Genomic DNA, 12,749 nt, shown 5'->3' with positions numbered 1-12,749 from the left:
TTCTCAAAAATTGGACTTTGGCCTCAGCTCCCAGCTGCCTGCAGAGAGAAATAATTGGATGAATTATTTCAACATCATAACAATCCATTTTTTGTGTGCTATAAATGTATTGAGGGCCTGTGAAGTGATGGAGGAGAATGGAATTTAGATACAGATCGGACATGAGTCAATTGGCTTGAGGGGCTGACAGCTCACACTGAGTTCACAGCATCATTTTCTTGCCAGATAATTAAACATGTAACCAGCTAATCAAACAACCTTTAGATCAATTTCTACATGTTACTTATCAAATGTGGGAAGAGCCACTGAAGTACAAAGAGATTAATTGGAAAACAGCTGATGGGAGGTAAACATTAAGGAATCGTTAAACCGTGGCGGCTTGATTAAAAGTAAGCGCCTTTTCATCTGCATAAAGAACTGTAGGTTTTAATTGTGTTTACTCACGCCTGTTTTTCTTTCCTGCAACTATTTAAAAAAGCCAATGGTTGTTTCATTTTTTCAAAGTCAGTGTATGCTAAGCGAGGCTGGGATTCCAAAGTAGATTCCAATGTCTTTTAGTTTCTCCTCACTTTCCATGCAGGTGCTTTTGCATTTGGAGGGTATAGAGGGAGTGGTTGACGTTGATGATCAGATTAAATCTGATCATCAGGGGGTACCTTTTTATTCTTAGGCTGTGCCCTCTGGACCGAGACTCTTTCACCAGTTGAAACATCCTCTCCACATCCACACTATCCAAGCCTCACACACACACACACGACTCTGTAATCTCTGAAGAAGGGCCTTGACCCGAAATGTCACGTATTCCACCTTAACTGGAAGGGGACCAATGCTCTGGCAGGCAGATTTGCGAGTGCTACACGTGTGGGTTAAACAAAATAGTGGGGGGGAGGTGTTGACAAATTAGGAGTATAAAGATGGAGTTGAAGGGGAAGTGAGTACAGGAAAAGTTACAAAAGTCTCCCAAATTAATCGGTAGGAAAGTTCGAGAAGGGATAAGAGAGTAAGGTCAGGACCAATAGTGACCGGGATGAGAGGGGAGGTGAATACCTAAGTCAAAGTGTTGTATATGAATGCACAAAATATAAGAACTAAAGTGGACGAGCTTGAGGCTCAGTTAGAAATTGGCAAGTATGATGTTGTGGGAATTACAGAGACATGGCTGCAAGAGGGCCAGGTCTGGGAACTGAACATTCAAGGGTATACCTCCTATGGAAAAGACAGACAGGTGGGCAGAGGGGGTGGAGTAGCTCTGTTGGTGAGGAATGAAATTCAGTCCCTTGCAAGGGGTGACATTGAAACAGGCGATGTGGAGTCAGTATGGATAGAACTAAGGAATTGTAAGGGTAAAAATACCCTAATGGGACTTATCTACAAGTCCCCAAACAGTAGCCTGGATACAGGGTGCAAGTTGAATCAATAGTTAAAAATGGCGTTTCGTAAAGGTAATGCTACGGTTGTTATGGGAGATTTCAACATGTAGGTAGACTGGGAAAATCAGGTTGGTACTGGACCCCATGAAAGGGAGTTTGTGGAGTGCCTCCGTGATGGATTCTTAGAGCAGCTTGTACTGGAGCTTACCAGGGTGAAGGCAATTCTGGATTTAGTGTTGTATAATTAACTGGGTTTGATAAGGGAACTCGAGGTAAAGGAACTATTTATGAGGTAGTGACCATAATATGTTTTAATCTACAATTTGAGAGGGAGAAGGGTAAATCGGAGGTGTCAGAATTATAATTGAACAAAGGTGACAATGGGGTCATGAGGGAGGAGCTGGCCAAAGTTGACTGGAAAGATAACCTAGCAGGGATGACAGTGGAACAACAATGGCAGGTATTTCTGGGAACAATACAGAAGGTGCAGGATCAGTTCATTCCTAGGAGGAAGAAAGATTCCAAGGGGAGTAAGGGGCGACAGTGGCTGACAAGGGAAGTCAGGAGCAGTATAAAAATAAAGGAGAAGTCGTATAACATAGCAAACAAAGATGAGCGGGAAGCCGGAGGATTGGGAAACTTATAAAGAGCAACAGAAGGTAACTAAAAAGGCAATACGGGGAGAATGGATGAGGTACGAAGGTGAGCTAGCCAAGAATATAAAGGAGGATAATAAAAGCTTCTTTAGGTATGTGAAGAGGAAAAAAATAGTTAAGACCAAGTTTGGACCCTTGAAGACAGAAACAGGTGAATTTATTATAGAGAACAAGGAAATGGCAGACGAGTTGAACAGATATTTTGGATCCGTCTTCACTAAGGAGGACACAAACAATCTCCCTGTTGTACTAGTGGCCAGAGGATCTAGGGTGATGGAAGAACTGAAGGAAATCCACATTAGACAGGAAATGGTGTTGGGTAGAATGATGGGACTGAAGGCTGATAAATCCCCAGGGCCTGATGGCCTGCATCCCAGGGTACCTAAGGAAGTGGCTCTAGAAATCATGGATGCATTGGTGATAATTTTCCAATGTTCTATAGACTCAGGGTCAGTTCCTGTAGAATGGAGGATAGCTAATGTTATCCCACTTTTTACGAAAAGTGGGAGAGAGAAACCAGGGAAATATAGACCAGTTAGCCTGACATCGGTGGTGGGGAAGATGCTGGAGTCAATTATAAAAGATGAAATAGCGACACATTTGGATAGCAGTAACAGGATTGGTCCGAGTCAGCATGGATTTACAAAGGGGAAATCATGCTTGACTAATCTTCTGGAATTTTTTGAGGATGTAACTAGGAAAATGGACAAGGGAGAGCCAGTGGATGTAGTGTATCTAGACTTTCAGAAAGCATTTGTTAAGGTCCCACATAGGAGATTATTGGGTAAAATTAGGGCATATGGTATTGGGGGTAGAGTGCTGACATGGATAGAAAATTGGTTGGCAGACAGGAAACAAAGAATAGGGTTTAACGGTTTCCTTTCAGAATGGCAGGTAGTGACTAGTGGGGTAACGCAAGGCTCGGTGCTGGGACCGCAGCTATTTACAATATATATTAATGACTTAGCTGAAGGGATTAAAAGTAACATTAGCAAATTTGCAGATGACACAAAGCTGGGTGGCAGTGTGAACTGTGAAGAGGATGCTAAGAAAATGCAAGGTGACTTGGACAGGTTGGGTAAGTGGGCAGATGCATGGCAGAAGGTACACAAAATTGCTGGGGAAACTCAGCGGATGCAGCAGCATCTATGGAGCGAAGGAAATAGGCGACGTTTCGGGCCGAAACCCTTCTTCAGACTGATAGGGGGTGGGGAAAGAAAGAAGGACAAAGGGAGGAGGAGGAGGAGCCCGAGGGCGGGCGGATGGGAGGGTGGGAGGAGACAGCTAGAGGGTGAAGGAAGGGGAGGAGACAGCACGGGCTAGCCAAATTGGGAGAATTCAATGTTGATGCCATAGGGACGCAAGGACCCCAGACGGAATATGAGGTGCTGTTCCTCCAATTTCCGCTGTTGCTCACTCTGGCAATGGAGGAGACCCAGGACAGAGAGGTCGGATTGGGAATGGGAGGGGGGGTTGAAGTGCTGAGCCACCGGGAGGTCAGGTAGGTTATTGCGGACTGAGCGGAGGTGTTCGGCGAAATGGTCGCCCAACCTACGCTTGGTCTCACCGATGTAAATCAGCTGACATCTAGAGCAGCGGATGCAGTAGATGAGGTTGGAGGAGATACAGGTGAACCTTTGTCGCACCTGGAACGACTGCTTGGGACCTTGAATGGAGTCGAGGGGGGAGGTGAAGGGACAGGTGTTGCATTTCTTGCGGTTGCAACGAAAAGTGCCCGGGGAGGGGGTGGTGCGGGAGGGAAGGGAAGAATTGACGAGGGAGTTGCGGAGGGAGCGGTCTTTGCGGAAGGCAGACATGGGGGGAGATGGGAAAATGTGGCGAGTGGTGGGGTCACGTTGGAGGTGGCGGAAATGGCGGAGGATTATGTGTTGTAAGATGCATGGCAGATGCAGTTTAATGTGGATAAGTGTGAGGTTATCTAATTTAATGGAAAAACAGGAAGGCAGATTATTATCTAAATGGTGTCAAGTTGGGAAAAGGGGAAGTACAACAGTATCTGGAGATCCTTGTTCATCGATCAATGAAAGTAAGCATGCAGGTACAGCAGGCAGTGAAGAAAGCAAATGGCAATTTAGCCTTCATAACAAGAGGAGTTGAGTACAGGAGCAAAAAGGTCCTTTGCAGTTGTACAGAGCCCTATGGAGACCACAACTGGAGAATTGTGTACAGTTTTGGTCTCCCAATTTGAGGAAGGACATTCTTGTTATTGAGGGAGTGCAGCGTTGGTTAACTAGGTTAATTCCCAGGATGGCTGGACAATCTTATGTTGATAGAATGGAGCGGCTGGGCTTGTATATTCTGGAATTTAGAAAGATCTTATTGAAACATAACATTATTAAAGGTTTGGACACGCTAGAGGCAGGAAACATGTTCCCGATGTTGGGGGAGTCCAGAACCAAGGGCCACAGTTTAAGAATAAGCCATTTAAAACGGAGTTGAGGAAAAACTTTTTCACCCAGAGAGTTGTGAGTCTGTGGAATTCTCTGCCTCAGAGGGCGGTAGAGGCCGGTTCTCTGGATGCTTTAAAGAGCGAGCTAGCCAGAGCTCTTAAAGATAGCGGAGTCAAGGGATATGGGGAGGAACGGGGTACTGATTATGGATGATCAGCCATGATCACATTTAATCGCGGCGCTGGCTCGAAGGGCCGAATGGCCTACTCCTGCACCTATTGTCTATTGTCTATTATCTCTCCAGAGGTGCTGCCTGTCCCGCTGAGTTACTCCAGCATTTAGTGTCTATCTTCTGTAATCTCTTCCAGGTTTGGCCTTTAGTTCAATCAAGAAAAACCTACGCCTAGGGTGTCAAACCCCTCTGGACCTCTACTTAACACTCTGCCTCCTTCCCATTTCTTTCTCCTTCAAAGAGCTCCAGTAAACATACTGCTTTAACTAAATTTTGGGTTTTTTTAAATTATGGGTTAATAAATGGAAAGAAATTGATACTTAAATTTTGGAAAAATACAACCATACCAACTGTTAAAATGTGGATTAGGAATATGATGGACATAGCACGCCTTGAAGAAATGAGACTCCGACTAATAGATAAATATGACCAATTCTTAAGGAGTTGGTCTCTTTTCATCGACTTTTTGGAATCATGTGATGCAGCGGTACCATAAGGATTGCTGATTTCAGTTCATGACGTGGATAGATTTACATCTCCGAATATAGATTTGAAAAATTCTCTTTTAAGGAGCCTTCTCTTCCATTTCTACTTTCCACTTTTTCTTTTTTATTTTATTTTTTTATTTTTTATATACACACTTCACGTTTTTCTACTCTCTACCATCTATTTTCCACTTTTTCCCCTTTCTATTGTTTTCTTTTTCTTGTCTTGCTTACTTCCTTCTCATAGCATAAAACTAGAGGTTGTACATAGAATGGATTACGGTATGACATAGTTGGCACCTCAAATTAGGTGCCACTGTATTGTTTTGTACTGTATTAATTTCTAATAAAATAAACAAAAACAAAAAACAAAAAAAAAAAATTTTTGGTTATGCACTCAAATATATCTTTTTACAGTTCAATTACAATCCTTTATCTTTTCACACTGCCATGGAGAACCTAGGGTCATCGACCGTGTCACATTTGCTGTCAATGCTTTTGAGATGAGATGGTGCCATACAATATAGACTACAAATGGGACACCCAGTCAAGGACAGTGATTGTAAAGGAAGGAACTGCAGATGCTGGTTTACACCGGAGATAGACACAAAATGCTGGAGTAACTCAGCGAGACATCTCCTGTCTATCTCCTGTGATGGAGGCGGTGAGGTCAAGAAACGGAAGGGAAATGTCAGAGATGGTCCAAGTGAATTTGAGTGCAGAGTGGAAGTAAGTGCCTCCCCTCTCTCTCTCTAGTCCCCCTTCACAAGTCTGACTGTCCCTCTGATTACATTGTATCTCTGTCTGTTTTGTTGTCACCTTCTTCTAGCTAACAATGATCTATTCTACATTTTCCTTGATCTGCGTCTATACTGATCTCTTAAGGGCCTGTCACTCTTACCGATTTTTTCGGCAACTTGCCGGCACCCGGCATAGCCGCAGCAGGTCACCGAAAATTTTCAACATGTTGAAAATCCAGCGGCTTCCAGAAAAAGGTACGACTCTTTGGGCGACTACTCACGACCATACAGGCGTCACCCCGCGACATGTCGCCTGTATGGTCGTGGTAACGCCTGTATGTTCATGAGTAGTCGCCCAAATGTCGTAGTTATTTCTGGTCACCGCTGGACTTTCAACATGTTGAAAATTTTCGGCGACCTGCTGCGACTTTGACGGTCGCCAAAAAATTTGCGTAAGTGGGACAGGCCCTTTACACTTCCTTATCTCTGTGACTCCCTCTCCCCTGACGCTCAGTCTGAAGAAGGGTCTCGACCTGAAACGTCGCCCGTCCATTCTATTTAGAGATGCTGCCTGCCCCGTTGAGTTACTCCAGCATTTTGCGTCTAGCTACGGTGAATGTAAAACAAGGTTCCTGCGATTGGAGGCTGTTGGTATTACGATATTACTCACTAACGACGGAACACACACACATGAAGACCTTCCATTTTCTATAGCTAGGCAGCAATTTAAAACAAATTATTTTGTTCCTGCTTTGTCCCTCCGATGTGCTGAGAGCTTGTCACAGTTTAAACATCCAGTGGTAATGCAACTGCAGTTCAAAGATTAACAGGTTGTTCAATAAACCATTCCTGCATTCTCTTGGCTGATTATTAAATGTCGGAATAATCCTGTGAACCAGCCTAAAGCAGGTGACCCTATCTTATCTCAGATACTCTCTCCAGAGCCAAAATACATAAGTACTTTTGGCCACGGCAGCAGGATTTTTCTTTATATTGATCGGTGAGTCCTTGAGTGGATGGTCGAAGCGGTATAATCAACCATCATAAAAATGAGCCAAGGTTTAAAGCTCTTTCATGTGTAGAAATTATACCTCGATTCTCAGTCTTTTAATGGATTGAAGCAAATGAGTTAGTTATGGATGCCCCTGTAGCTCACAGGAGACACAGCTGGTCTCAGTTTCTGATGGGAGCCTGTTCTGAATTGGTGGATCTCTATCAGGGTAGAGGTAGCCATTGGATAATATGTTGCTGTACTGTGGGTTAATCTAGAGGAAATTCAGCCAAGTTCCTAAGGTATTGGATGATAGATAAATGCAATGTGTCTAACAGTTACTCCCTCAGTATTTTACAGGACTGTAATTTGTGGGTGTTCCTACAGTGGGACTCATTCCTGTTAATTGGACATTTAATCTGTTAATTGTTAAAGTGACACGTTAAGGTGAATGGTTAAAGAGACACACAGTTCTGTTTTGTTCATTGTCACGTGTACCGAGTTACTTTAGTTGTGTGCTGACCTATATTACAATATACAGCAGCCACTTATTGTGTATAGATACATGATAAGGGAATAAAGGTTAGTGCAAGGTAAAGCCAGCAAAGTCCGATCAAGGATAGTCTGAGGGTCACCAAAGAGGTAGATAGTAGTTCAGCACTGCTCTCTGGTTGTGGTAGGATGATTCAGTTGCCTGATAACAGCTGGGAAGAAACTGTCCCTGAATCTGGAGGTGTGCATTTTCACACTTCTGTACTTTTTACCTGATGGGCGAGGGGTGAAGGAATGGCCATGGTTCGACACATCCTTGATTATGCTGCTGGCCTTGCCGAGGCAGCGTGAGGTGTAAATTGAGTCAATGGAAGGGAGCTTGGTTTGTGTGATGGTCTCACAGTTGCTTGTTCTATTTATACAGGGCAGTCTCTTCTGCTGCAATTGCATCAGGTCGTGCATTCAGGAATTTGCCAATGAAAAGCTGGTAGAGCTGCTGCCTCACAGTACAAGAGGTGTCCGGGTTTGACCTGACCTTGGGCGTTGTCTTTGTGAAGTTTGCATGTTATGGTCAAGGAGGTGATGAACATCCTGATGCGTATGAAGGTAGGCAAATCTCCGAGTTTGATCAGTTATATTTGAGGACACAATGGAAGCTAGAGAAGAAATCACAAGTGCCTTGGCTGAAATTTATTTGTCATTAAATATGGGTGAGGTGGCGGAAGGCTGGAGGGTGGAAAATGTTGTGCCTCTATTTAAGAGGACACATTGGAAGCTAGAGAAGCCTAGCAACTATAGGCCAATGAGTCTATCATCTGTGGTCAGAAAGTGACAAGAGAGTATTCTGAGGGATAAGATATGCATTTAGATGGACAAGGCTGATTAGGGATAGTCACACATTTTTATTACGTGGGAGATCGTGCCTCATAAATCTGATTGAGCTGTTTGAAAATGTAACCATATATGGATTTCAGTAATGTATTCACATAGTAGGCGACCCTGGAAGGTTAGATTGCGTGGATTCCAAGGAGATCTAGCCGACTGGACAGAAAATTGACTTCATGGAAAGTAGCATAGGGTGATGGTGGAAGGTAGTTTTTTGGACTGGAAGCCTGTGACTCATGGTGTGCATCAGGGTTCAATGCTTGGCTCATTGCTGTTTGTCATCTATATCAATGGTTTGGATGATAACATACAAGGCATGATGAGTAAGTTTGCAGATGGCACCACAGTGGGTGGTATTGTGGATAGTGAAGATGGCTTTCAAAGATTACAACAGGATCTGATCTTGATCATTTGGGCAAGGGGCAGAGGAATGGTTAATGGAGTTTAATGTAGATAAGTGAGAGGTTTTGGATTTTGGGAAGTCTAACCATGCACAGTGAATGCTAGGTGTAGGAGCCATTTATGTTTAGGCTAGTTACTCTTGGCATATTATATTATTTTGTCTAGCTATATCTAGCAGTATTATTTTGGACACTTAGGGGTGGCCATTTGATGATAGAGGGGCATAACATATGGGCTTAGGCGACAGGGAGTAATTCAGAACAGGCATAGGAGGTGGAGAGTACACCGTTCTCACCAGATGGGAGAGAACAGAAAGTTACAGCTTGTATGAGAATAAGGAGAACCTGGTTTGTTTATCTCTTTGTTTGTACAGCTACTTCAATAAAGAATCAATTATGGAAATAATGACTGGAAGATCTGTTCTTTTTAATCTGCGTAAGATCACTCCTGCCTACCTGTGTAGTTATGACAATGGAAAGTTGGACATTGGAAAATAAAGAAATTGCCTCTCAGTAGGGCTGTGGGGAGTGTTGTAGAGCAGAGGGCTCTAGGAGTGCAGGTACAGACTTGAAAGTAACATCACACGTAGAGAGGGTGGTAAGAAGGCTTTTGGCCCATTGACCTTCATCAATCAGAGTATTGAGTGTAGGGGTTGGGAGGTTATGTTACAATTGTGCAGATTGTGAATCAAATCAAAGCACACTAACGGTAACACTGAGGGGGTTGGTGTTGAATCTGAACAGTACATTACTTGAAGCAAGTCGTTAATGTTCAATTTAGTTTAATTTAGAGATACGGCACAGAAACAGGCCTTCCCGCTGAGTCCGCACCGACCAGCGATCCCCGCACATTAACACCACCAGGGGCAACTTTTACATTTATACCAAGCCAACTAATCGACAGGCCTGTACGTCTTTGGATTATTGGAGGAAACCGAAGTTCTCGGAGAAAACCCACGCAGGTCATGGGAAGAACGTACAAACTACGTACAGTCAAGCACCCGTAGCCGGGATCGAACTCAGGTCTCTGTCGCTGTAGGCACTGTAAGGCAGCAACTCTACTGCTGCACCACCGTGCCACCCACAGACTGCTGTTGCATAATGCAATATGTTCCATACTCCCTCACATTGCCTTTCTTAATAAAAAAGGGCACTAAGAAAGCCATTGAAATTGAAAATGAATGATTAATTTAGTCTAAACTCTTAAGAAGGGTCTCGACACGAAACGTCACCTTATGTCCAGAGATGCTGCCTGTCCCGCTGAGTTACTCCAGCTTTTTGTGTCCATCTTCGGTGTAAACCATGCGGTTCCCTCCTACACAATTAATTTCTAAGTTAGACATACATGTTAATTGCTTAAATTGAACACTTATCATCCATGCAAAAAGCAGTATCACATATTTATATAAACGTAATTTTGAAGCGGTGAGGTTTTTTTTTAAGTGGACCACAGAGACCTGTAGGCAATAGCTCCTGTAAGGAATAGATCGAATGTTACCTTGTTTTGGGTATATGAAGGTGAAGCAAAACATTTGATCTCCACATGAGTTCAACTTACCGAATAGTGAAAGACCTGGATAGAGTAGATGGGGAGAGAATGTTTCCACTAGTGGGAGAGTCTAAGACCAGAGGTCCCAGCCTCAGAATAAAAGAATGTTCTTTAGAAAGATGAGGAGGAATTTCTTTAGTCAGAGGATGGTGAATGTGGAATTCATTGCCACAGACCGTTAAGGAGGTCAAGTCAATGGAAAATTTTAAGGCAGAGATTGACAGATTCTTGATTAGTATGGGTGTCAGGGGTTATGGGGAGAAGGCAGGTTGAGTGAGAAAGATAGATCAGCCACGATTGAATGTCATTGTAGATGATGGGGTAATTCTGCTACAAGAATTTATGAACTTAAGAATTTATGAGTGATTGGCAACTTATTTGATATGCTGATTGTGAAGATTCAGTTTCCACATTCCTCCAAAATCTATGAAAACACACAAATACAGATGTGACAATAAATTCAGAGGCATCTCCTAATCTTTTACAATTATCTTTTAAAATGGTGTGCAGGCTGTTATAATTCCCAGAGAATTTGACAGAGGTTTCAGTAAATAAACATATGAAGGGAAGTGCAGTTCATCTCAATCTCTTTCCACCATCAAGGTTATCGATCGTTACGAATGTTGTCATCATTGTTAATCCCTTCATCAGAGGCCCATCTCCACTTTACACATGACAACATGTTCAGATGGGAAAGTGAAGAAAGAAAATAAGTGAGGTGAAGAGAAGGGATGATAACAGAACAGTGAATGTTGAAATGCTTCCCCGGATATGTTAATAGGTTAAAGGTTGTAATAAGACAACACACAATTGTGAATACACAATCGCACAAAGGGTGGTGGGTGTATGGAACGAGCTGCCAGAGGAGGTAGTTGGCTGGCTCTCTGGATGCTTTCAAGAGAGAGCTAGACAGAGCTCTTAAAGATAGCAGCGTCAAGGGATATGGGGAGAAGGCAGGAACGGGGTACTGATTGTGCATAATCAGCCATGATCACATTGAATGGCAGTGCTGGCTCGATGGGCCGAATGGCCTACCCCTGCACCTATTGTCTATTGTCTATTGAGGCTGGGACTATCCCAACAGTTAAGAAACAGTTAGACAGGTACATGGATAGGACAGGTTTGGAGGGATATGGACCAAATGCTGGCAGGTGGGACTAGTGTAGCTGGGACATGTTGGCTGGTGTGGGCAACTTGGGCTGAAGGGCCTGTTTCCATGCTGTATCAATCTATGACTTTATGACTCGAAGAGAGGTAAAGGGGCTGTCTTACTGCGGCGGCCTACTCTGCGAGTTTAAAAGAGTTTTCCCTCGACTCAAACTCGCAGCATGGTCGACATGTGGTCCTAGGAGGTCCCATGAGGTCTGGAACTCTCCTTCATGCTCGAGGGAAGTTCCCAAATACTCACGGCCTCAGTTTGGTCGAGGAAACTTTTTCAGCATGTCCGCGAGTAATAATTGGTTGGCATGGTTCTTTTTAACTTGTAGTGCAATGGAGTGGGGTCGCTATGTAGTTAAAGGCTGTCGAGGGCAGCCATTGGCAATCTCCTTCGCTGACCGGGCATTTTAATTGGCTCACTGGAGTTTTCAGGACCAGGAAATCTGACCGGTAGGTTAAATGCCCGCTAAACTTTTTCATATGTTGTCTGACTTCTTTGAAGGACTCCACGCCTATGGCCCACTCTCGAAACAATCTCTAGTATCTGATTATTTACTAAAAGGAGAGAACGGAGAGAACAAGGCGCACACACAAGGAGAGAAGGCGCGAAAGGACGACGAAGCGCGAACAAGGAGCGAAGGCGAAACAAGGAGGGACCCGGAGAGAAAGGACAGGCGAAAAGGCAGAGAACAGGCGCGAAAAGGCGCGACGGAGACGAAAAGGCGAGAAACGTGATAGAAAAAGGAGAGCAAAGGCGAGAAGGAGAGAAACGAGGAGAGCACAAGGGACGAGAAAGGGAAGAAAAGGAGAGAAGGAGAAAAAAGGAGAGAAAAGGAGAGAACAGGAAGAATCAAGGAGGAGAAAAGGAGAGAGAAGGAGGATAGAAAAGAAGAAAAGTAAGAGACAAGGAGCTGAAAATGGAGCATAAAGGAGAGAAAAGGAAAGAACAAGGAACGACAAGGAGAGAAAGAGGAGAGCAAAGGAGCGAAAAGGAGAAAAAAGGACGAGACAAGGAGAGAAAGGAGAGAAAAGGAGAGAAAGGAAGAAAAAGAGAAGAAAGAGAAGAACAAGGAGAAGAAAAGGAGAGAAAAGTGAATGAACACGGAAGAACAGGGAAGAAAGGAAGAAAAGGAGAGTCAAAAGGAGAGATAAAGAGAGAGAATACGGGAAGAGAAACAGGAGAGAAAGGAGAGCAAAAAGGAGAAAAAGGAGAGCAAAGGCGAGAAAAGGAGAGAAAGGAGAGAAAAGGAGAGAAAGGAAGAAAAGGAAAGAAAGGAGAGAAAAGGAGAGAAAAGGAGAGAAAGGAGAGAGAAGGGGCAGAAAGGAGAGAAAAGGAGAGAAAAGGAGAGAGAAAAGGAGAGAGAAGAGAGAAAAGAGAA

Source organism: Amblyraja radiata, chromosome 2 (assembly GCF_010909765.2).
Source record: "Amblyraja radiata isolate CabotCenter1 chromosome 2, sAmbRad1.1.pri, whole genome shotgun sequence".
In the NCBI taxonomy this organism is placed as follows: domain Eukaryota; kingdom Metazoa; phylum Chordata; class Chondrichthyes; order Rajiformes; family Rajidae; genus Amblyraja; species Amblyraja radiata.
The sequence above is the reverse complement of the archived record's forward strand: the minus strand, read 5'-3'. Positions refer to the sequence as shown.